The following is a 24,111-nucleotide window of genomic DNA, read 5'->3' on the forward strand; positions in this document are numbered from 1 at the left end:
GGTGACATGTGTCATGCTCAGGTGCTATGTGCTATATTCCAGGAGCTTTCCAGGTTACACAGAAAGCTTGGTGTTTGAATGCAGACCCTGGGTTTCCACGCAGGCACTGTGCCTTTGGTCGTGTATGAGCCTCAGTTTCCTCTTGCAGAGGAGGGTGGGGCAGGCATCAAATAGAGGCTCAGGACATCCCTCAGGTCCAGTGCACAGCATGGCTGCTGCTTCCCCCTTCTAGATTATGAAATTTAAGATACCCCAAGCCCATACATGGTTGGGGACTTCCCTTCTTCAAGTCAGCATGGTACTGTAAGGATACGCATTCAGGTCCACGGTCTCGTCTCTACAACAGTCATGCCCAAAACTGGAGTATTCTCAGGGATGCTTTACACAAAGCAGGAAGGTTCGCACTGCCCCAAGCACGGTCGCCCATAAAATTTGACACGGGCACGGGGCCCCTGGCAGATTTTATTTATAACCTGCCTGTGATCTGCTTCAGGAATACTAGTGAGTCTGTGTGGATCGGCTCCCAGTTGTGTGGGTGGATGGAGTCGGGTCCCATAATTGTTAGGCTCTATGCAGTATTTTCTCTCTATAATCTGGGAAGTTCTGGATGCTGGAATGATCTCGCAGGGAATTTTCTGAGAAGGGATCTGTTTTTCAGTAATGAAAGGCTTTGGAATTATTAGTATCTTTGAGGTTGTTTGTGACCTTGACCTCCTGATCAATTAGCAATTGGAAGAGCTCCTTTGACTGTCTCTCGAATAGGAATTTTCTCTTTTTTTAAGATTTATTCATTTATTATATGATTTATTCATTTCTTATATATAAGTACACTGTAGCTGTCTTCAGACACACCAGGAGAGGGCATCAGATCCCATTACAGATGGTTATGAGCCACCATGTGGTTGCTGGGAATTGAACTCAGGATCTCTGGAAGAGCAGTCGGATGCTCTTAACCGCTGAGCCATCTCTCCAGCCCAAATAGGAATTTTCTAATCAGTACCTGGAACCTTCTAGAACCAGAACCACATTGTCTAAGTCCTAAGGCGCTCATTCGGTGGACCTCGGCTCCTCAAAGGAGGCGCTGTGTCTGCACCAGATCTGTCTTCTTTGAACCCACCTTTCTGGCCCCCATCCGGACCTATGCAGCCCAGAGAACCTGGCAGCCCTTCTGTGGCCAGATCCATCCTTGAGCTGCTGTATTGATGGTGGGGTGAAAATGGGAGGCTCTGATTCAGAATAAAATTCAAAACAATCCAGGGGAAAGAGGCTGTGAAAGGTTTTCTTCTCTCCACTGGTGTTCGTATTTGTTATTTAATAAATACAGGGTGGGGGGATCAAAATATTATGTCATCAGCATGAATTTGATTGAACATATCCGAGTTTTGTTTCTGGCCAGTGCCGGAAAGTGAACCGTGATCTCATGCATCCCAAGCAGGTGCTCACTAAGCTGCGCCCACATTTATGGAACGGCTGAAGCTAAGCAAGTTTGTCACTCAAGATGACAACACCCTGAAGGTTCAGTCCCCTTCAGCTGAGTCTCCTGGTAGTGCAGACAGCCACACACAATCACAGTCCCATGCCTAGGCACTGGTGCCCACTCGCTGTGACCTCTGTCTACTCTGGGCATCACCTTCCTTTGGTGCAGGAGGTGGAGGTGACCCCTTCCACCTGCCCCCTTGCCAGCTTACCAAGTTAGTAGCCATCTCAGACTTCACGTCAGTCCAGATCCATCCCCAGAGCTTGCGTGAGAAAAGTCAGTGCCATTCTCCAAAGCCAGCACAGCAAATCACACACAATCCAAGTTCAGCACCATGCAACCCCCCACCCTCAGGCTGCTTACGCTCCTGCTGGGAGTTCTGACCACCACAACGCTACAGTTCAGGCCTCAAGATTCCCCGGAAATGGATCAAGATGGGGGGCAGGGGGACGGGGGTGGGGAGTGAGAATTCAAAAGGGGTGCTAGGCACATATCTCAGGAGGTGATGCTTCAGTAAGGAATGGAGCTAGAACTGGGGGTTTGGGGCTAAGTTCAGCCCTATGTAGAGTCACTGAGACTTTTCATAATCCCGCTCTGGAACTAGGACAGATCTTTAGACATGATCCGATTTGAGGCAAGGGTGTATGGATTTCACATCCCTAATTAGCTAGTTACCAACTGTGGCTTCCCTTGGAAGCTGGACCAAACAAAGTGGGTGACAGAGGACAGACCTAGGGAAGGATGTCTGGGACCACTGACATCACACAGTTACAATCAATAAATGGAGTCCTGAAGTGAATGGTGGCTGAAGACTTTTATTTATGTTAATGAACAAGATAAAACAGATTTTTCTTTCAGTTGCAGGGAACCTTAGGGAGACACCATCCTATCCACACAAACTTGTCTTGAAAGATCCCATGCAGAGAGACCCTTACTCAAGTCTTGGGAAATCGCGGACCCCAGACACAGAGAGACCGTTTTGGATGTAATAAGCAAAGGCGAGGTTTATTACGGAGACCTATTACAGAGATCTCCGGGCCAACACGTTTCTCGTGCAGGAGACAGAGGTGTCACCCCGAGAGGCTGGGAGAAAGAGTATTTAAAGGCAGAGGCTGTGAGCCCCAGGGGATGGGGGGATGTCAAAGGGGAATGCACTGCAAGTTACAGGATTGTTTTATGGCTCTAGGAGATAAGGGGACGCCAAAAGGTTTTATGGCCCCCTGGTTCCTGGAACAGAGCTACTAAATCAGGAGAAGGGTAGGGTCTTCAGGTCCTCATTATTTTTAAAAGTTTGTCAGAATTGATGAAGCATCTGTATTTGAAACACCTCTGGTTAGGCTTGGGCCGCTGGTTTCCTGGGGTGCTCTCTGTAGGACGAAATGGCTAGAAAGCACAAGTAGGGGCTTAAATAAACACCACAGGGGCAGAACAAAGAACAGTTACTCACACCGGGTGATAAGCAAAGTAGTTCTCTTGCATTCCTTTTTTTTATCTTTATGGCCTGTTATTCCTGGTGGCAGGGCTTAGCCCTGAGTCTGTGGCTTTTGGGACTTACTCTTTTAGTTTTATATTTTTAAACCTTAAATTCGTATAATTTTCCTTTCAGTCTAACCACATAGCAAGTACCCAAATCAAGACAGTTCTGGGGGAACAATGGTTCAGTGTCACTTCACAGATGGAGAAACTGAGGCACAGAAAAGATAACTCAGTTTGCTACACGGCTGAGCCAGTCCTCACAAACTTTCAAGACATCGTAGAGGAAGAATCCTCAGGAAGGAGGTGGGTCAGTTACAGACAGTGGAGACAGAAAACGCCCAAGGTTAGGCGTGATCACTGGGACGAGCTCTGACAAGGTGAGGTGTCCAAGAGAGCTGAGAAGTGGAGAGGAAGTAGCTGTCTCGAATTGTTTTCTGCTACTCTAACAAAACACTTGAGTCTGAGTAATTTATAAAGAAAAGAGGTTGCTGTGGTTTGAATTGGACCCCTCCTCTGTGAAAACCCTTCTTGAAATCTCATCTCCATTGTGACGTTTTCGAGGGCAAACCAAATCTCTAGCCAGCTCTGGTGGATGAGAATGGGGCCTGGGGTTATCTAAGTCCAACGAGGCGGTTTGTAGTGGTCGAACCTGGTGGCTCTGTAGAAGAGAGAACCCATGTGGCGCTGTGTGGGGCCTTGGGACTCTGCCAGCAAGAAGGCCATAACCACATGTGGGCAGTTGACATCAGACCAGGATTCAGAGCCAAAATAAACCTCTTTTACAGTTTAGTCGGCCTGTGGTCTTGTGTTATCAACAACAGAATGTGAGCAGAGGCAGAGGTTTACTTTGGCTCCTGGAGCCACGGTCTGGAAAGTGCAAGACACATCGCCTACGTGTGCTGAGGGCTTCCGGGGGTGCGCTGGAGCGCTCGGGGGGTGGGGGGGGTGGGGGGGAAGGAACCAAGCCGGTGTGTGCGGAGAGCACAAAGTGCCTGCAGCAAACGGCCCTCTGTTCTAACACCCTCTCTAGAGATAACCAATTCAGTCCCCAGAGCGCAAAAGCCTCACCCACTCCCGAGATAAGTAGTCCTGGTCCCCAGAGCTAGGCATTAATCTCTCTTAGGAACCTAATGTTTTCTTAAAGGCCCCATCTCACCTCAGTACTGATCCTCTGGGAGTTAAGACTCCAGACATGAGCGTTGGAGGCCATGTGTTCCAGTCACAGCGGTGGAAGAAGGTATCTGCAAGCTTCAGTAGGTGGCGCGCCCCAGCCCTACACTGGCTTTGACGTGACAAATGGAGCGAAGGGATGGCTTTCTCAAATGATTTATATTTATTGCAGGATAATTCAATATAAAACAATAATCCGCATGGAATTGTTCAGTCACAAAGCTCCCTACTGACGCACGGCACACGCATGCTCCTTCCGGGTGGGAGGAAACAGTTGCAGGGCCTCACCCTAAGAAGAGCACGGGAATCTGTGAGCGACCCCAGAGTAATGGACCTGGACTGCCTCTGGCGCAGGACTGGATCAGACCAGGGAGCCTCCAGCCAGAGGCTCTTGGCCAGTACTGGAAAAGAGACATAGAACCAACCTCCGTGCTGGGTCCAAAAATCTCAGAGCTAAGGATGATCGTGGCCTGGAGGCTTGGAAATCCAAGATCACCTGACCGCATCTGGGGAGGGTCTCACGCTGCTTTGACCCACGGTGGAAAACAGAAAGGCCAGTGGATCCAGGATTGGTTCCACGGGGCTCCTGATCTTCAGTCTCACTATTTGCTAAATGCAGCGTAGAAAATCCTAACTTGTATGCCCTGTGTCCAGCGTTGCCTGGGCCAGCCTCGCTCATCCGGCTGTGGGTTCACTGACATGCAAATTAGGTAGCTCAAAAGGACAAGAAATGGAATGATGCCTGCCTGCCGCCGAGTCTGCCTGCCGTGAAGGACTCGCACACTCTGGGACCATACGCCCAAGTAAACCCTTCCTTCCGTAAGTTGCTTTCGGTCTTGGTATTTTAACACGGTAACAGAAAGGTGACTCAGAACCGATATGCAGCACAAATAGCCCAGTTACGCGCCCTGTGCAAGGGGCTCAGAGAAGACGAACAAATGTGAAGATGAAGTCAGGGTCCGCTTTGGCCGTGATGTTTGAGGTATGTGTTTGAGTTCGGCACTCACGTGGTAGCTCACAACTACCGGTAACTCTAGCTTCAGGGGATTCCGTGCCACCTTCTGGCCTTGTTGAGTGCACGCACGCACACACAGACACACGCACAGCCACGTACATGTACACACATGTTGTGTCTACACATAGTCACATACATGTGCACCCACACACGACACACACGGGTACATACACGTGAACATAAGTAATTCTAAAAAGATATCCGAGAATAGAACAGCGGAGCAGGTAAGGGTGGGAAGAGGGCGGTGTCAGCCTGTTGGCAGGCACGGCGATGGAGAAATAGTGGGCTTTCAAAACTCCAAAGCCCACCCTCTGGTGACACACTTCCTCCAACCAGGACCACAACTCCTAATCCTTCTAATCCGGTCAAAGAGTCCTACTCCCTGGTGACTAAGCAGTCAAGTGTTTGAGGCTATGGGGCCATTCTTATTCAACCGACACAGTCATTAAGAACAATGCCCTGACACTCCATGTGTGCTACCTCAGACAAGAACCTTGAAAACCCAGCCAAGGAAAGAAGCCAAGTCAGGCATGTATGTGGTCCTGTGAAAGACCCAGAACGGTCACATTCTGGGAGCCAGGAAACAGATTGGTGGCTGCCCGGTACTCGAGGAACGAAAGAAAAGGTAGCAACTTAATAGATAAGGGATTTTTTTTCTTTTTGGTGTGTGGTGAGTGTGTGTGGTGAGTGTGTGTGGTGAGTGTGTGTGGTGAGTGTGTGTGTGGGGGGTGACACATTGTGGAGCCAGGCCGTATGGTGGTTGGACCTAGCTGTGAACTCACTCCGTACCACTGAGCCGCAAGCATTAAGGTGCTCCCTTCTTTGCTCCCGTGGATTACACCAAAAGAGATTGTCTTGAAACCAAACCAAAACAAAACACCATATATAGCGACTTCAGGCCACTCCTGTGAGCAGAGGACTCATTCCACAACACTCCACACCCCTCATCCGTCAGTTCATTAATGTCTGGGCCGTCAGCACCAGACAATGTCGGGAGCAAAATGGCAAACCCCAAAGGTACAATAGTCTCTCTGCCTTCCTTCCCTTTCCCCGACTCCATCCCAGGATGTCTCTGCCACTCTTGAGAGACGCCTTCCCTCAGTGAGTAAAACAGCCAGTTCCTGCACACCTATTTTGAGAATCGCCCCGAGCAAAGAAAAACAGGCAACAGGCAGGGAGGTTGGGCAACAGGATCCCGGTCCTGTGGTGTGGACTGGAAGGAAGGGGACACTTGAGATTTGGCAGAGGTCTCTGTCCAGGCTTCCTGTGCCTTCGGATGTGGCAGAAAAGCTAGGCCCTAGCTTTGTCTAGCCACAAGGTTGGGGATGCAGAAACTGGCCACACCCTTGTCCCACATCGGAAAGTGGGGACTTGAGTAAGTAGATTCTCCACCTCTCCTGAAAGGGCGTGCAGAACGTGGTATTCTCAACTCTCTCTGGGATGCAGATGTCAACCTGGGGGTGGGCAGTGGAGAGGGAAAGAAACGGTGAACTGGAATGGGGGTGGCTGATCTGGACAGTGAGGTTAACTCAGTGGGTTGAACAAGCCGCACCCCAGGTTCAAGTTCAGAGATGTCTGTGGGCCAGCATGGGTGAGCTTCTGAGTAAGTAGGTGCTATATGTTTGAGACCTGGTCTCCCCAGATAATACCGATTGGAGGAAGCAGGAGACCAGCATAGTCACCAGAATATGATGTCAGCTTTCAGTCACAGTGACTTTCAAGACAATGTTGTATAGTGAAAAGGCCACCCGCCGGTGGGTCAGAGTTTCCACCTATTCTGATTTCACTTCTGATGCTGTGATAAAATAGTTCAACAACAACAAAAAAAAGCAGCTTAGGGAAAACAGTTTATTTTAGTTCACAGTTCCAGTCCAATATTGTGGAAGAATCATGGTAAGAACCTCAAACAGCTGGCCACATGACATCCGCAGCAAAAAGCAGGGAGAAATCAGTGCAGGCATGCTCACTCCTTTGCTGGGCTCAGCTAGATTTCTCCACTCTCACTCGGGACTTCATGCCTAGGGAATAGTGCCGCTCACAGTGGGACCTGTCTCCCCACATCAATTAATTTAAATGAGACAGTTTCCCAGACGTGCTCATGGGCAAGCCTCATCTAGACAGTCCCAGATTGAGACTTTCTTCCCAGGTGCTTTTAGGTTCTATCAAGTTGACAGTTGAGGTTAACTATCACTCTACCTGCTGGTTGGGTGGTCGAGCTTTCTCTACGTATAAAAAAAGAAGCGCAAGGCCCTGGGTTCGGTCCCCAGCTCTGAAAAAAAAAAAAAAAAAAGAACCAAAGAAAAAAAAAGATGAATGCCCAGTTAGCAGGGGAAGGGACTGTGTGAGGGGGGAGGGAGAGGGGGCAGCCATCAGGATGTAAAATGGATAAATAAATTAATGGAAAGAAAGATATGAATGCATATGTCACACATACAATTAGGGTTGCAGACATGAAGACTGACACATACCAGTTGTCAATAAAATAGCAAAAGATGGTTGCTCCTCAGACTTTCACCTTCTCTCAGAGATGATTCTAACTTTCAGGCCAAGCAAACCTTCAAATACCGTGCCTCTGGAAAGGGGTACTCCCCTCCCATATCTCTAGCCTTGCTGGAAACGGACAGTGAACCACTTTAGTATCCTCTCTGGATAGCATTCCTTTATTTACCAAGAGCCCCCCCCCCAAAAAAATTAAAATTTACCAAAAAAAAATCTATCACTTCAGTTCATTCCATTTCTGGGATCAAATCCAAAAGAAACTAAGGGGAGGAAGTGGAAAAAGCACGTCTGCGGTTGTTTGTCGTGAAGTTATATATAATACATAAACAGGAATGTTCGCTTAAATGCCTGGGAGCCTATGGCAAGTTAGTACCACAGAATCCTACATGTTTACGGTGATCACCATGACAACCGTGAAGGACGGAAGAGGTTTGATGCCAAGCTTCAAGGAATTGTATGTTGATTAGGAGACAATCAAGTGTGTCATAGAAGAGAGGAAAGTCTGTGAGGAAGTCAGACACCAGGCTTGATGGGGTAGAATGGTACAATGGTGTTATAGGACCAATTTTTGACATTATGAGGCTATTTGATAGTAGTTACTTTTTCAGTATTATTTTATAATGACATTTCTTTAAACAGCGTATCTTGATCACACCTACCTCCAACTCCCTCTTTCCACTCTCCTGGTCACCTGTAACATGTCACCTGCCCACTTTGTGTCCTCCCCATTAAAAACATTTCGATTGGTAACCTACTAAATCCAATTAGTGGGGGCTGTTGGAATACTGGCTGGTCTTGCTGGGTCACGATGGCCGCTATGAGTTCCTGAGTGTGATAGCCATGTGTAGAAGACAGTATTTCTTTTATTTTTTTAAGATTTATTTATTTATTATATGTAAGTACATTGCTGCTGTCCTCAGACACACCAGAAGAGGGTATCTGATCCCATTACAGATGGTTGCGAGCCACAATGTAGTTGCTGGGATTTGAACTCAGGACCTCTGGAAGAGCAGTCAGTGCTCTTAACCACTGAGCCATCTCTCCAGCCCAAGAAAACAGTATTTCTTAACACCATTCCTCGTCTCTGGGCTCTTCCATATTTTCCACCCCTTTTTCCATGACGCCCTGTGAGCCCTGGCTTGTGGATGTCCATGTAGATACCCACTCGTGTAATAGCGTCATGAGTGTTAAGGAGGTTACCATCCACTTCGAGACTGGATCTGAGGCAATCTCTGCCAGAGAAAACACATGCCTTGCTCTGCAAACCTGATCAAAGCCCACACTTGCAGAGCTCATGGGCCCTGGATGTGAGGAACATATTGATACTGTCTTGTTAAAGAAACATGTTGTCAAATTGCCTTCTAAATCTTTATAGTTATATACATGAATTAGTGTCATCTTTAATCTTGGTCAGGGAAGCTTTCTCCAGTGGCTAGTTATGCAGAATCTCTTCTGTTTTGATGGTGGTGGTGGTGGTGGTGGTGGTGGTGGTGGTGGTGGTGGTGGTGGTGGTGGTGGTGGTAGTGAGATACTAGGAATTTTACCAGAAGCCTAAGAGTGGATTCTCCTTGGTGAGCCTTCAAGTACTTGCAACCTGTCACCAGTTTTCTTTAAACTCACCAATCAGAGTTCTTGCCTGGGTAACCTTAGACCTCAGGAAAGGCATTACCCTTGCTCCCAGGATCTAAGAACCACTCTGTGCTAGAGGACAAGTCATTGTCCCCCTCTGGGCTCTGTCACACACTGCCTTATATCCCATGGGTTGGGCTCAGCCACCTTCCTGTACAGCACCTAAACGCCTACCCTGAACCATTGACTCTTCTCTCAGTCAGGGATCTTCCAGAAAGCAGCTATCTTGGAGGAGCAGCTGGACACAGAACAGACAAGACCCACTAGCGTGTCAGCCAGCATAAACAAGTCTACTATCAGATGGACACTGTGTCATGAGCCAGGTACTTAGTCATTGGGCCATCTGCCAGGACAAACCATTCCCTGTGACAACCACACTGGAAACACCCACAGGCAATCTCAGATCCTGGTGCTGGAGTTCCCTGCTGTGATCGCCCCCCACCCCAACCCCACCCCCGGCCATCATGTTCCAGGAAAGACCTCTCACTAGAGACTCAGCTAGAGGACCAGAGGAGCATGAGACTACCGTATTATGCTGGTCACACAGAGCAATAGTAGAACACAGTAGAAGGGAACCATGCAAGGGCATATTCAAGCCACTCCATCCATCACACACCCGTCTTTGCCCCGCCCTGTTCTAAGAACAGCTTAGTTCATCAACTTGATGTTTAATATTACACTGCTCTAGTATACTGAGTAGGTACCCAAGAAATAATCCCCCCTCCTGTGTGTGTGGGTGGGTGCATGCACACGTGCGCATCTGGTATCTTCATATATGAATAGAGCAATACACACAGAGAATCCAGAGGAAGACGCCATGAATCCTGCTGCACCTTGTTCATCTGAGGCTATGTCTCTCGCTGAAACTAAACGAAGACTGTGGCCAACAAGCCCCAGTGATCCTAATGTCTGCAGCCCTACAGCACTAGGGTTCCTGACCCTTGAGCGGCTGTGCCCAGCTTCTAAGCACATGGTGGGATTTGAACCTAAGTCCTCATGCTTATACGGCAAGCACTCGCCCATTGGGCCATCTCTCCAGCCCCAAGAAACCCTTACTGATTAACTCATCGATGTTTCTCTGCTTGCACTGAAGGCTGGTGAAGGTAAGAATTATGCAAATCATGTGTTTCAAATGCCTGGCACAACAGGGACACCCTACGATGAGGCAGATACCACCCCATCCCCACTTCACACCTATAAGGAAATTGGAGTTGAATGTACCCAAGCCCGAGTCATACCGGAGGACAGCGACCCATACATAGCGCGCATACTTGGAAGGTGTTTGAAGAACTGACTGGCATCTGGCTCAGAGCTCCTACTCCTACCAACCTTGCAATTATAAAAATGGTAGCCCCTGGGCTGGGAGGTGGCTCAGTGGGTGGGACACTTGCTGTACAAGCACGCAGACCTGAGCTTAGATCCTCTGCACTGTGGAAGAGCTCTCGAGTGAGGTTGGAACTCAAGCATTAGGACGAAAGGCAAAGACAAGCAGATCCTCTGAGTTCACTGACTATCCGGTCAAGCCAATCAACAAGTGCCGTGTTCAGTGATGAGAATCCTCAGCCAATCAACAAGTGCCTTGTTCAGTGGACTCCTCAGCCAATCAACAAGTGCGGTGTTGCCGTTTCAGTGGTGAGACTCCTCAGACAGTAAGGTCTGGAGAGGAGACATGAGAGAGACCTGAGAGAGACCTGGAATCAGACGAACTCAGATACTTAGCTCAACACTGTCTGGTTTCTCCCTCCCCCTCCCCTCCCCCTCCCTCTAAAACCATAATCATGTTTTCCCTGACTCCGGATTTCCCCACTGTTTCTCTGACCTCCACGCCTAAGTTAAAAGATACGGCTTTCTCTCCATTTACCTCCTCCTGGCAGCCACTGAGGTTTTAAGTGTGTTTGGTTGGTTGGTCGGTTGGTTTTCGTCCCAGGGCAAAGGATAGCACCAGGGGCATGTGGTTAGAAATAGAAACAGGGACAGCTTGATAAGAAAGGAAAGGAACTCCCACAAATGGTCGAGAGCTGAGGAAGAAGCCAAAAAGCTTTGGGTATAAAATGTGTCTGTAGCCCTTTAAAAAAGACTTCGCCATGGTATTCCGTTGGCTTTCCTCTGTTCATTAGAAGACGCTCAGGTCAAAAGAGGATTCCAGTTTTTCTCTGCCAACCTTTATATATTACCCTGATGTTGATGTCTCCAGTCCCCACTCCACACACACACACACACACACACACACACACACACACACACACACACAAACATATGTATACAACACACATGTCCATACACAAACACACATGTCCACTCCACGTATGCACACATACAACACAACTCTTAGTGCCTTCTTGTAACAACTAGCCGGGGAATAATATATGACTAAATGGCAGAAGAAAATCCAGCATAGCCATCAGATGTGTCTCCAAAAGTATTGTGCTTTTTTTTCTTGTTGTTGCAATAACCACTGTAACATACGTTTTAATTCTTTTTCTTTCTTTTTTTTTTTTTTTTTTCGGAGCTGGGGACCGAACTCAGGGCCTTGCGCTTGCTAGGCAAGCGCTTTACCACTGAGCTAAATCCCCAACCCCACGTTTTAATTCTTAACAGTAATTGTAGTGATATATCAATTCAGAAGACATTTTCTCACTTAAAGCATTTATTCAAAGGCTTTTATAATCCCTAGGCTCTATCCGCATCCACATTTTCATACGTACCAGGAATATCTAGTCTATTAATGTAAAACTGAGGAACAAGAATTGGAGAATAAACACAAACTCAAAGGCAAAAAAGGAATATAACTAGAGCGCTTACCTAGGAAGCGCAAGGCCCTGGGTTCGGTCCCCAGCTCCGAAAAAAAAAGAACCAAAAAAAAAAAAAAAAAGGAATATAACTCATGACTTTGGTTGTTTTTGGTTGTCTTTGTTTTTGTCGTTTTTGTCGTTTTTGTTGTTTGGTTGGGTGGTTGGTTGGGATTTTTGTTTTTTTGGGTGTTTTTTGAGACAGAGTCTCACTGTGTAGCTCTGACTGTCCTGGAACTCACTCTGTAGACTGGGCCAACCTCAAACTGGCAGAGATCCTCCTGCCTCCGCCTCCTGAGCGCTGGGACCAAGGGCTGGGATCATGACGTTTGGGATCTCTCAGCATCCATGTAAGCATCGTTCACAAACACCGGATTGCAGGGCCCTCGAGTTCCATGGACAACTTTCAGAATGGAGACATAAACACCTTCTGAAACACTGACAATCTCTAACGTTTTATAACTTAGGTACAGGGGTGGGAGAGGTGGCTCAGGGTGAAGAACACGCATTATTCTTGCAGAGGACCTGAGCTCAGATCCCCAGCATTTACACCAGGTAACTCACAACTGCCCATGACTCCAGCAGCAGGGAATGCCCGTAACCTCAGGCACAGCATGTGTGTAGACATACACACATGCACACGCAAATAAATAATACTAAAATATTTAAAAGAAGTTTCAAAGTTAAATAAAATAGTCAAAAGAAAAAGGAAACTGCAGTTTTGTAACTGTGTCAAGATGAGCTTCATCGTGAATATGAACCATTGACCGTTATTTCAGTGAGCTCACAGAGTTCAGCAGTTAAACGGAACTTCAAGGCCTCTCCCCTAGGTAGAAGGTCTCAACTTCACAATTGCCTGAAGAGCTCTGGAAGGGGCTGGGCCAGGCTGTGCTGAACAAGTACAGCTTTTGTTTTTGTCTTTTCCTGGTCAGGAAGGCCTGGCTACTAAAGTTTTAGATGTTTGATACAAAGTATGACATGCACCTATAATGCTAGCCCTCAGGGAGCTGAGGCAGGAGGATCACAAGTTCCAGACCGGCCTGGTTACACAGTGAAACTACCCTGTCTCAAAGACAAAACAGCAACAAAAAGGTTTTGCTCCGATGCTTTTAAATTTTAAACCACATAAACTTAGATGAAATGTGGAGGGAGACGGTAAGTCATCCCTGCCTCGGTGTTTGACCACTTCCTGTGATTCCAAAGGTCTCTGGGGCTGTTGATCTGTAGAATGGAAATGCTGCGCACTGATACCTAGGCCCGCAACCCTCCTGTCCCAGCACCCCACAATGCTACAGAGGCAGTAGCTTCCGGGTGGCTACCAGGGAAGTTAGCCGGAAGTTATCGCTTTGTGCAAAGTCCGCTCTTAAGAGGTCAACGAGGGGGATTGGGGATTTGGCTCACTGGTAGAGCGCTTGCCTAGCAAGCACAAGGCCCTGGGTTCGGTCCCCAGCTCCGAAAAAAGAAAAAAAAAAAAAGTCAGCGAGGAAACTACCAACAACAAAGCTTCGAGTTTGCAGACACCTATGAATCCGTCTCTGGATGCTATAACGTATAATGAACTATACAAAACAAAACCCTAGGCAAAAGATTGTTCCAGTAACCAAAGCCCGACGCCTAATCCAGGGCCGTTCCAGTCACTGGGTGAAGCTCCGACATGTCCTTCCCATTTCCTCTGACTCACGAATGTAAACGAAAACATAAGCATGGCAGAGCTGCGCTCCTTGTCTGCTGCAGCCCTCGGCCGACTCTGGCCTGCCAAGGGCTTTCTGTAAGAGTCAGTTGTGCAATTCACAATAGAGAGTTCCTTAGTTTTTCTGCATGTCTAATGGTGTCCTGTGCATCCCTGTGGCCAAAGAAGTCACAACAAACTTTTTTACACTTGTAATTCTGCCGCGTGTGAATGCCGATTGAGAATTTGTCAGAGTGCCACAGTACAGAGTCACTCTTGGTATTGGTGCTTTTAAAAATCTACCAGCTGAGCCCTGGTAGCCAGTGGGGGGTGTAAGGGGGGAGGGGGAATAGCTCCATCAGTGAAGTATTTGCCTCACAAACACGAGGATCTCAAGCCCCATGAAAAATGTCAGATGTGGTGGCAAGGCAGCGGGATCTCAACACTGGGAGGTAGAGATGAGAGGATTCCTGGGGCTCGCTGGCCCAGCAGCATAACCTAATTTCTGAGCCAATGAGAGACCCTCTCTCAATGACCTTCCAGAAAACTTATCCTCACGGCCTCCTTGAAACATTAATGAACAAATGCCAGCACACGCATGTATCTCCCCAACACAGTAATACTCCATGATCTAACTTGCAGAGAACTATTTACCCTCGAAGGAGACAGACAGGAAGACTGTTTTGCTGGTGCCTGGTTTTATGTAGGATACACACACACACACACACACACACACACACACACACACACACTCACAGCGGGTGCAGTACAGTGGTGAACACTTTTTTCCTCCAAGGTTGGAGAGAAGGGCAGGTTTGGGGAGAGTCATAGAGAACTATGAGTTCTCTAGTCCTAATGCATTAGGTCACAAGATCTTTCCCTAAGACCGGAGCAATTTAAAGACCAGGTCTGTGTCATTAATTACCGGAAGTACATAATCGAGTTTCCTGTGTGTTTGGCAAATAAATTGCTGTATTGTATTAAGATAAAGTTATGATGCATCCCCAGTGATCAACCATGGTACAAATAACCTTATGTGGTACTCAGCAGCCACTCAAAGTGGCATTCAGTGACCTGAGAAATGTTCATACTATGACATAATGGCAGAAAGAAAGTTACAGAGTAACACATCAATTACCAACAAAACTTGGCGTCAAGAAGATCACACTAAATATTTTTTCCAGAACTTGACAAGGCATAAATCAACTCTTGGCTGGTGTCCGCCTCATCTGGAGGAAACAAACACTTTGTAGCTCTTTGCGACACCACAAAAAGCTTTAAGGGAAGACTGTTTGGATCATGGCTGTTTCCTAGTTCTGGCGTAAAGTTGAAATGGATGCTGGGAGATGTGGCTACACTAGCCCTGAGAAGATGAAGGAAAGCTCAGGAGGACTCCCATCCTGAGGTACCACCAGACAGGATATCTTGCCAGTGTGTAGACATTTAGACATGATATGGTACGTCCAAACTTGAAGGAGTGCAAGCTTGTTTCAGACTGCATTGCAACTCCTTTGTAACAAATCTTTCCAGTATTTCATGTTTGGGGATTTCTAGTTGGCCTACGGTTGATCCCACCTGGATAAAAGGCGAAGATGCAAGGTGAGAATCAGGCAAGGGCTGGAAAGACTGAGAGGCGAGTTTAAATAGTCTTTCGGACACTCACACACTGAGCAGAATTCCTCCTGGCTGTGGCTGGGAACTGCTGGCTGGGAGGGAGGTAGAGAGACAGCTGCTAGCATGCTTAGCAACACTTTGGACTCAAACACACATTACCAAATAAATCGTTCACCATTGTTCCAAGCCTGTGACTCTCCCGGACATTGCCAGACAAACACTTCTGTGTATAGCAGCCAAGAATGGGAAAACAAGCTAGCCAGTTCCCTCTGGACCAATATGTTATTGGGTGGTTCGTGAAACCGGCCTTGGCCCACCGCTCAGTGCACAGGAGCGGGGAGTGGCTAAGAGCAGAGGGAGAACCAGCTTCCAAGACAGGGGTAAGAAAGCACTGGCCCGACCCTGCATCCCGTGATGTCCCACACCAGGAATTGAATGATGTAAGGGGCAGTAGGTGAGAGGTCATAGGGTGAGATGTGCTCCATGTACAATACATGCATGCATTATAATGTTCTTGTATGACACAGTTCTGTGTACAGTGAATAGATACAGTGAAAAGGTTTTTAAGGAGAGTAATCAAAGCATAAATGAGAGCAAAAGTTACAAAAATGCTAAGTGCATCTGATTAGGATGACACGCAACTATCAGGGGTTTTTAAGATTTGTTTTTACTTACATGTGTCTGTCTTTGTGTGTGTACATGACACACATGTGTGTATGTGGGTGTATGTGTATGTATGTGTCCTCAGAGACCAGAAGAGCAGGTCTCTGGGATCTGGACTTACTGGTAATTGTGAGCTACCTAGTTTAGGTGCCAGGAACGGAACACAGATTTTCTTCCAGAACACCATGTTCTCCGAACCACTGAGCCTTCCCTGCAGCCTCTTCTGTAGCATTAGCATTGAAATACCCATGTGTTGGGCACTGGGGGAGAGAGGAGACAGCTTAGTGGCTAAGAATGCTTGCTGCGTGTCCTAGTATGCTTTCTGTTGCTGTGATAAACACCATGGTCAAAAGCACCTTGTGGAGGATAGGGTTGACCTCTTCCTAACATTTGCAGGTTGCAAACCAGCATCGAGGCAGAAACCAAAAAAAGAACACACTTCTAGACTTACTTCCTCTGGCTTGCTCTGCTGCTTTTCCTATAGAGCCCAAGTCTGTCTGCCCACAGTGGCCCGGGCCCTCCTCCCTCCATTAGCAACAAAGAAAACGCCCCACAGAACATGTCCACAAGCCACTTTGAAGAGCCAACTCTTCACCTGAGAGTCTCCCTTCCGGGGTATGTCTGAGTTTGTTGACAAAAACAACCAGCACAGCAGACCCATACATGTGCCTAGCACACACCTGTGCATAGGCCACACATGTACACTCACAAAGGAGATTTTGACAGGACTTTTAATAGCAAAGAAACAGCTTCACAATGATCTAAGGTACGGAAGTTGATTATCAGGGACCTCTACATCTCTATGTGAACAGAATGGGCACAAAAATGGTTTATATGAAAAAAATGCACAGACACAAAGGAAGGCTAAGCTGGCCTTGGATTTCCTTACCATGTAATGCTCAAGCAATCATTGTTGATAAACCTGGAAACAGATTCTGATAGAGCACTCAGCCTTGGGGTGGCTCCAGATGTCAGGAGGCCCTCACAGGGAACATGCTATCATGACAGATTTAGAGTATAATTGATTTCATTTGGCTTTAGTAGACATTTAGAGAGTGCTTCTATGGGCGAGGGTATTATGATCTGAATGTGGGGTGAACCCAAAGGAGACTGAGTGTTGAGGGCTTAGTGGTCAGCCTGTGGCACTGTCGAGCAGTGATTGGTTCAGGAGAGTGCTGCCTCATGAACGAGTCACTCCATGAATGAATTTGTAGTTGAAGGGATACTTGAAGGTAAGGCTGCCCTGATGTTCTGCCTCAGCTCGGGCCAGAAGCAATGGAGCTGCCCAACCTTCACTACCTGTCACATTTATATTTATTGTCAATTCGAATTGTCAGAATTACCCAGGAGGAAAATCTCTGGACCTGTCTATGAGCGATTGCCTAGACTGGGTTATCCAAGGTAGGAAGAAGAGCCACACTAAACTCAGTGAGACCTGGCTGTGGGCTGATGTTTTGGATTGAAATAAATAGCAGAATGGGAACTAGGAACCACACTCTCGGGTTCCTGCCTACAGGTACAGCATGGCCGACTTGGTCCATGACTTCCTGCCATGATGGACTGTGTGCCCTCCAACCGTGAGCCAAGTCAAACCTTTTCCTCCCTTAAAGTGCTTTTGTCATGTGTTTGTCAGAGTGACAGACACCTGGCCGTTACATGTTTGGGATGTAAAGATCTGATGCAAGGTCTTTCTTTTGTAATGCAAAAGGGGATGCAGATTAAAAATAGAAAGATGGCCACCCTAATTCAAAACCAAATTAACCAAAGACTCATGAAGTCCTGAACATGGCAGCAGTACTGGCTTCTTATGCCGGCTCCTTCTGCTGTCAGGAACACAGCCGAACATTCCTCTCTGGAAATGGAGGAGACTGACCGGGATGCAGCAGCCTGCTGGATGCCATCTCATCCCTAGTACCGATCTGTTTTGCTTTGAGAAAATGATCAGAAACCACAGGCTGACACCTTGGGAATGTGTACTGGCCAGGCAAAAGCTGTCGGGTGACAAGTGACAGTGAGAAGAAGCTGGCCAAGACATGCTCAGTCCAAATGTCAGCGCCACTTACACTCTCAACAGCACTGTGTACTTACATACACAACAAGGGGACAGCTGGGGAGCTGGGGTAGCTGAAGGCAGTCACCATGCTGTTTGACAACATCCCCCGGCCCGGTCTGGTGTCCTCCAGCAAGTTGTCACTAAGGAGCTAACCTGTGGTGGGCCATAGATTTCAACACAGAAGCTGAAGTCATACTGGAAGAGAAGATAAACATCCTGACTTGGGGTAGCTGAGCCTGGCAAAGCAACCATTAAAATAAAAGCGAGATTGGTGATCGGAAACCATAAGAGCCAACTCTCTGCTGCACAGACACCTTTCCTTTCAAAATGAGTAAGCACCGAAGAGATGGGAGGAGAGGATTAGTATAACCTGTGTCTGGTGAGGATCTGGAATCCAGGGTGTATTTTTCAAACACTTAGGTAACTTAATAACAAAAAGACTATACAATAAAAACAGAAGTTTCCCCAAAGAAGGGATATAATGGATTTCTTTGTATAGTTCATTGGTTTTTCTCTCCTTTTTGCTGTCTGTGTGTGACTCGGTTTTAGACATATACCAGGCCGGCCTCCAATTCCCTGTCCTCTCTCGGCCTCCCAAGTATTGGGATGATAGGCAGTGGGTGCTCCGCCCAGCTAATAGTGTTCAGCATCCCTTCTCATTGAGTAAACAGAAATGAAAGACACAGGGAGAACTGTTAGGAACATTTGAAGAGTTAAAAGCTGTAAAATCAGACAAAACCAAGTGTGGGCAAGCACACAGCATATACACGTGGGCCCGTAGGCCCCAACATAGCACATTCTGTGTGTGCTAGTTGACAAAGATCCTTAGAAAAATCGGCATAGATTTACCTGTAATCAGGACCAGCTGCTACATATTTCTCCAAGAAAACAAACACGCATGACCACAATAGTTCTGTATAAGAACGCTTACATTGTAGAAGTCTTCTACCTCCTTACATCAGGTTTGTTACTGGGCATTTTGTTTTCTGAAGCTATTTAAAAAAAAAAAATCTTGGCATTTGCAATAAAACAGATGCAGCCAAAATTGTTATTTTTAAGAGAGAGAGAAGCCAGACTCAGAGAGACAGATGAGCATCACACTTTTTCTCCCTTAAGTAGGCCCAAGATGAAAATTTCTTTATATGTGTATCTTAGCATGGGTCATACAATAGAAAGAGGACCTCGAGAAAGGAAAGAGATCTTAATGGGGAGAGAAAGAAAGGTGGGAATAGAATGTGTGTTTTGTAGACACACTATTGGGAAAGAAAGGTTCTGGGGGGAAAACAGGCAGAGTGGAATCTTGGGAGAAATGGGAAAGAGATTTAACAAAAACAGATAGTACCAGAAACAAAGTTTCATGTGCTAATTGAAAAAACCAAACGCTATTGATAAGGTATCGTTTATAAGATAGAAACTTGGCTCAGCAAGTAAAAGTACCTGCTGTCACCCTGATGGCCCAAGTTCGATCCCCGGAGCCCACTATCCTAGTCCCTCAGCACGGCTTCTTGTACTTGAGAAGGTAAGGCTGGTATGACTGCCCCTCATCCTGGACCAGACACTCTCCGGACAGGCATCACTGTTGAGGCCCCCTTGAGTGAGCAGCAGGGATGCAGGAAGTCGGGAATGAGAAGACTGGTTTCAAAGCCCGCAGAACGTTGAACCCGGAGTACAGGTTGTTTTTCTGGCTACACCATGAACTGCACGCAAGGCGGACATCCTCCATCTCTAAGGTTCATTTCCATCATCTCTGATAAGTAATTTGTTCATTAGTGTGACCAGGGGGGTGGGGCTGTGATTGTCTGGCCATTGGTTTGAATTATGCCCCACCCCCAAAGGCAGATGTAGCTTCCAGGCCCAAGAGCCATCTTTTGGGTCCAGCATCTCAGGGGCCCCCCAGAAGTAGCCTTGAAGAGTTCAAATGCAGGCTCCCTTTTGTTATCTCCCCCTCTGCTAAGTATAAAAGAGTGTCCAACCAAGGGGTCCCCCTGCAGATGAGAAAGCAGGTCTGGCTGCCAGCCCAATGTGCATTTACAGACATCCTCCAAGACCCATCTCCTGTCTGGGGACAATGGTAGTAAAAGCCTAATTACATTACCATCTGGAAGGCTGCTACAAACCTGAACCCTTGGCGTGGCTAATCACTTTAGGGATTCTGCTTACTGAATAGTTGCTGGCGACAGCCCAGGACGGGGAGGGGCGTGGGGTCTGAGAGCCTCCATGTTTTAGGCTTGCTAATGAGAAAACCCACTCATCCCTATCCACTAAGTGTGAGGGGCCCAGACTCTGGAGATCAGGATAACCAGCCACCCACAGCTCACAGTGATCCTACCCCAAGGCAACACTAGTCACTCATGGTGCCTCTAATCACAAAGGATCCATAAGGAGGACTCCATAAGGAAGGGACCAGGAAGGAGGCAGGGAATACTCTAGCTCTGATCACTTGAATACCAACACCCTACACACCATCTTAACACCGCTCTGATCATCCAGTCTCTCAGACTGACAGCGAGCCTTAAACATCGCATTGTATTTTTTATTACTTTTTTGTTTCTGCCTGTGCGTGTGTGTGTGTGTGTGTGTGTGTGTGTGCACGTGCGTGTGTGCGTGTGTGCGCCTGTGTGTGTGTGTGCACAGGCTACAGGGTATGTGTAGAGATCAGAGGACAGCTTGCAGGAGGAGTTGGTTCTCTCCTGCCTGCCACAATGTGAACTCATCAATAGAACTCAGGACATTTGGGGGCAACTACCTTTCCCTGCTAAGCCATCTCACAGCTCGACATGCATTCTCATACAAGGTATTCTTGAGAACAATATTCAAAGGTCCAGGCCAAAGGATGAAAGGCATCAGGATGTTAATCTAGGAGCCCGAAAGAAGCTTTCTAGGGGAGAGAGGCAAAGGCTGCCTGTCAGTACGGGAAGACAGATCTCATGTCCTTTGGAGATGAGCGTGGTGTTTGACTCCAGAACTGAGCAGGTCTCTGCCAACAGGAGGTACAACCAAGAAGATGGATGAGTGAAGCCCGGAGTGCTTCAAGAAACTGTCATGATGGGGTTGGGGATTTGGCTCAGTGGTAGAGCGCTTGCCTAGCAACCACAAGGCCCTGGGTTCGGTCCCCAGCTCCGGAAAAAAAAAAAAAAGAAGCTGTCATGATGCACAGGGCTGTGGCTCCAAGACAAACACATGTGAGGAGTGGCCCAGAAAAGAGTGGAAACAGGGCAGGGCTAAAGCTCAGGACCCGGGATTTCCACAGAGGTCAAGGAAACACCCTCTGTCTCATTCACATATGTTTGCATATGTTAGCATATATTTGCATACTCCTGTCAAGACTGTTCTGGGGTTCCACCAAGAATGGTCCTTCATTTTCTTGTCTTCACAAAATTATGGGTAGAGGAAATGACTGGCAGTTTCCAAGGAGGAAAAGCCTCTGCTGAGGTGCAGTGGGGAATGGTGACTGACCACTTCAGAATCCTGTGTGGAAGGCAGGAGAGAGTGGGGACTTGGGTCAAGGCTGGGGCTCTTGACTTGTCTGAAGATCTTCAGTACCCGTTGATGCTTTGAACTTTAGGTTCTGGGTCCTGAGCTTCCAAAGTCTTCAAAGGAAGCCGTGACCTCAAAGTTGCATGAGACATTTTCAGACTTCTCAAGCTGTTTATAAAGAAAGAGGGAGCTAGAGAAGCTGACTCAGAAGATAAGAGCACTTGCTGTGTGAGTATGAGGACCTGAGTTCAAATCCCTAGTACCTGTATAAAAGGCTGGATGTGGCTGAGCACACCCAGCACTGTGGGGGAGACCGGACAACTGCTGGAGCCTGCCGGCCCCCTGCCTAGCTCCAGAGCCAGTGAGAGACCCAGTCTCAAGAGACTCGGACAGCTGATGTCCTCCTCTGGTCTCCATGTGTACACATACCATGTGTGTACACAAAACCCCACAAGCACACATACTCACCAAATGAGACTCTCAGAAGATTTGGGTACTTTATTTTTTAACTAATTACTTTTTATTTAATTCTTTAATTTTATAAACTCCCTATTAAAAAATTGCAAATAAAGTAAGCCTCATAAGTTAAATTAACCAGACCCAACACTGTACATCTCAGTGACTTTTATAGTTAGAAGGGCCTTTCTGAAGCTTCACATTGGGTTTTACATGTGCATAATAGAATGTATTTTCATGTGCTTCTCCACACCAAAAAGATGACAACAGAGTTAGAGCTAAAACAAGCAAGCAAACAGAAGAACGAGTTTTATATCCTTGTCGATAGCTCATGGCCAGCACCTCAGTTCTCTCTCGTCTTCTTCTAATTAGATTTTCTTGTCTGCTTACCTTCGTGTTGTATTGAGCCCACATGTACATGTATTTGGATGCATGGATGCACTATTGGGTGGATTCCACACGTGAGGGAGAGCAGGAGTTTTTTGTTTGTGAGACTGTATGACCTTGGTTAATGTTATACATTCTAAGTCCATTTTTGTAGACTTAGCAATTTGGTTTTCCTTTAGAGCGGAATACTATGCCATTGAGTACACACACCAGATTGCCAGTGACTGCTCGCCTGCCATGGCACAACTGGGCAAATTCTAATTCTTTGCTATAGTGAATAAGGCAGCAGTACCCATGCTTATTTAGTTACTTAGTTACCCATTCTGTTGCTTTGACGCACACCATGACCAAGGCAAGTCTTATTAAGGAAAACATTCAATTAGCTGCTGGCTAACGCTTTCAGAGGGTTAGTTCATGATCGTCCGGACGGGAAACAAACAGGCCTGGCGGTGGGACACACTTCCCATAAGGAGGCCATGGGCTGCAGAAGGGAACACCTCAGGTAGAAACATGGGACAAGGTACCCCAGGACACGGATTCTACCTTCCGGCCCCTCTGCGACAGGCTGCTTGGTAGCCAAGTGGGCCCCAAATGCTGTATACACATGGGGCAGGCAGGGGTGGTGCCCCTGGGCCGATAGGGTCCTCTTGTGTAGGGCCAGGGAGCCTTTGGACTTGAGGGAACAGGTTTGGAGCAAGAGTCAGGTCGATGAGTGTCTAAACCCTGAAAATCTTGTCCTGGGATTGGCAGGAATAGGATCGCTCCTCCCCTGCCCTGGGCCTGTGTATCTCGGATATAGCCCTGAATCCTCATCTAGTTCAGGTAGCCCAGTAGCCAGGTTGAACTTCCTCTCCCCTTATTAGGTCATACCCAGAAGCACCTGGAATTCGTCATGCAAATGAGGCATCCCCAGCACCCTGGCCCTGACCAATGACATGATTCACTCTGATAGGCCCTATCCAACCCCAAAGGTTTAAATAGCCTTTGTCCCGCCCCTCACCATTCAAATGACCTGTCTCACTAAAGCGGCTTCCCTCGAGTCTGTTCTCTGCTGTCTGAGGTCTCTTTGAAACCTTCCGCCTTGCTTCCCCTTTCAGGATCCACCGGTAGTGATCACTGGCCGTCCGGAGAAGCGGCCAATCAGAGAAGCGGAGCAGGAACAGGCCTCTTGCAAAGCCCTGGGACCTGACCTATAAGCTCACCCCTCCGGGCCCACGGCTAAAGCCCTGCTCACAAAGGCGGGTCACATCGGGGAGGTATAAGTCCAGTGAGGCTGGCTAGAAACAACCCCATGCTGGACCACTGGTGAGAGAAGCAGATAGCAGGAGACTGCAATGGTTTCGGAATCCGCCATGGTATTGGTGGTGTCCATTTTAGGTGCGCGTTGTTCTGTTTTGCGTTCCTTACCGGAGCTGTCACGATGTTACGTGCCCAGTTCTACAGACTTCCCACCCCTACCACTTGAGGCTGGACGTAAGCATTCTCCTAAATCACTCTTTGTAAACTCCTCTATTTAAACCATTGCCTAACCCTCCACTAAGCAGATTGGTCACAGTTTACTTAGTTCCTATTATTAGGAGTTCGAGTTCTTTCCATATTATGCTGTTACAGTGGTGATTCCCTCCACTGTTCCTAACGGGCTGCTATCTGGACACGCAGGCCTCACCTTTTTGGGAGGCCCTGCTGCGGCCTAGCATCATAGGGCACAAATGTGTTCTATTTGACCCCAGTGCCTAT

The 24,111-nt window shown here is 47.5% G+C and overlaps 1 long non-coding RNA gene across 2 annotated transcripts; it reads left to right on the forward strand.

Annotated features, from left to right (window-relative positions):
* Window positions 1-4,374: 4,374 nt before the first annotated feature.
* Window positions 4,375-23,905, forward strand: LOC148005450 (uncharacterized). Of its 2 annotated transcripts, XR_015622560.1 has the most exons (3): window positions 4,413-4,942; window positions 9,466-9,589; window positions 23,472-23,905. It is a non-coding gene; the product is annotated as an uncharacterized LOC148005450 (long non-coding RNA). The 2 variants fall into 2 exon arrangements; XR_015622559.1 differs by lacking the exon at window positions 23,472-23,905 and having other exon boundaries at window positions 4,375-4,942; window positions 9,466-11,118.
* Window positions 23,906-24,111: the final 206 nt, after the last annotated feature.

The sequence above is a fragment of the Rattus norvegicus genome, chromosome 6, assembly GCF_021556685.1.
Source record: "Rattus norvegicus strain SHRSP/BbbUtx chromosome 6, alternate assembly SHRSP_T2T, whole genome shotgun sequence".
NCBI classification, from domain to species: Eukaryota; Metazoa; Chordata; class Mammalia; order Rodentia; family Muridae; genus Rattus; species Rattus norvegicus.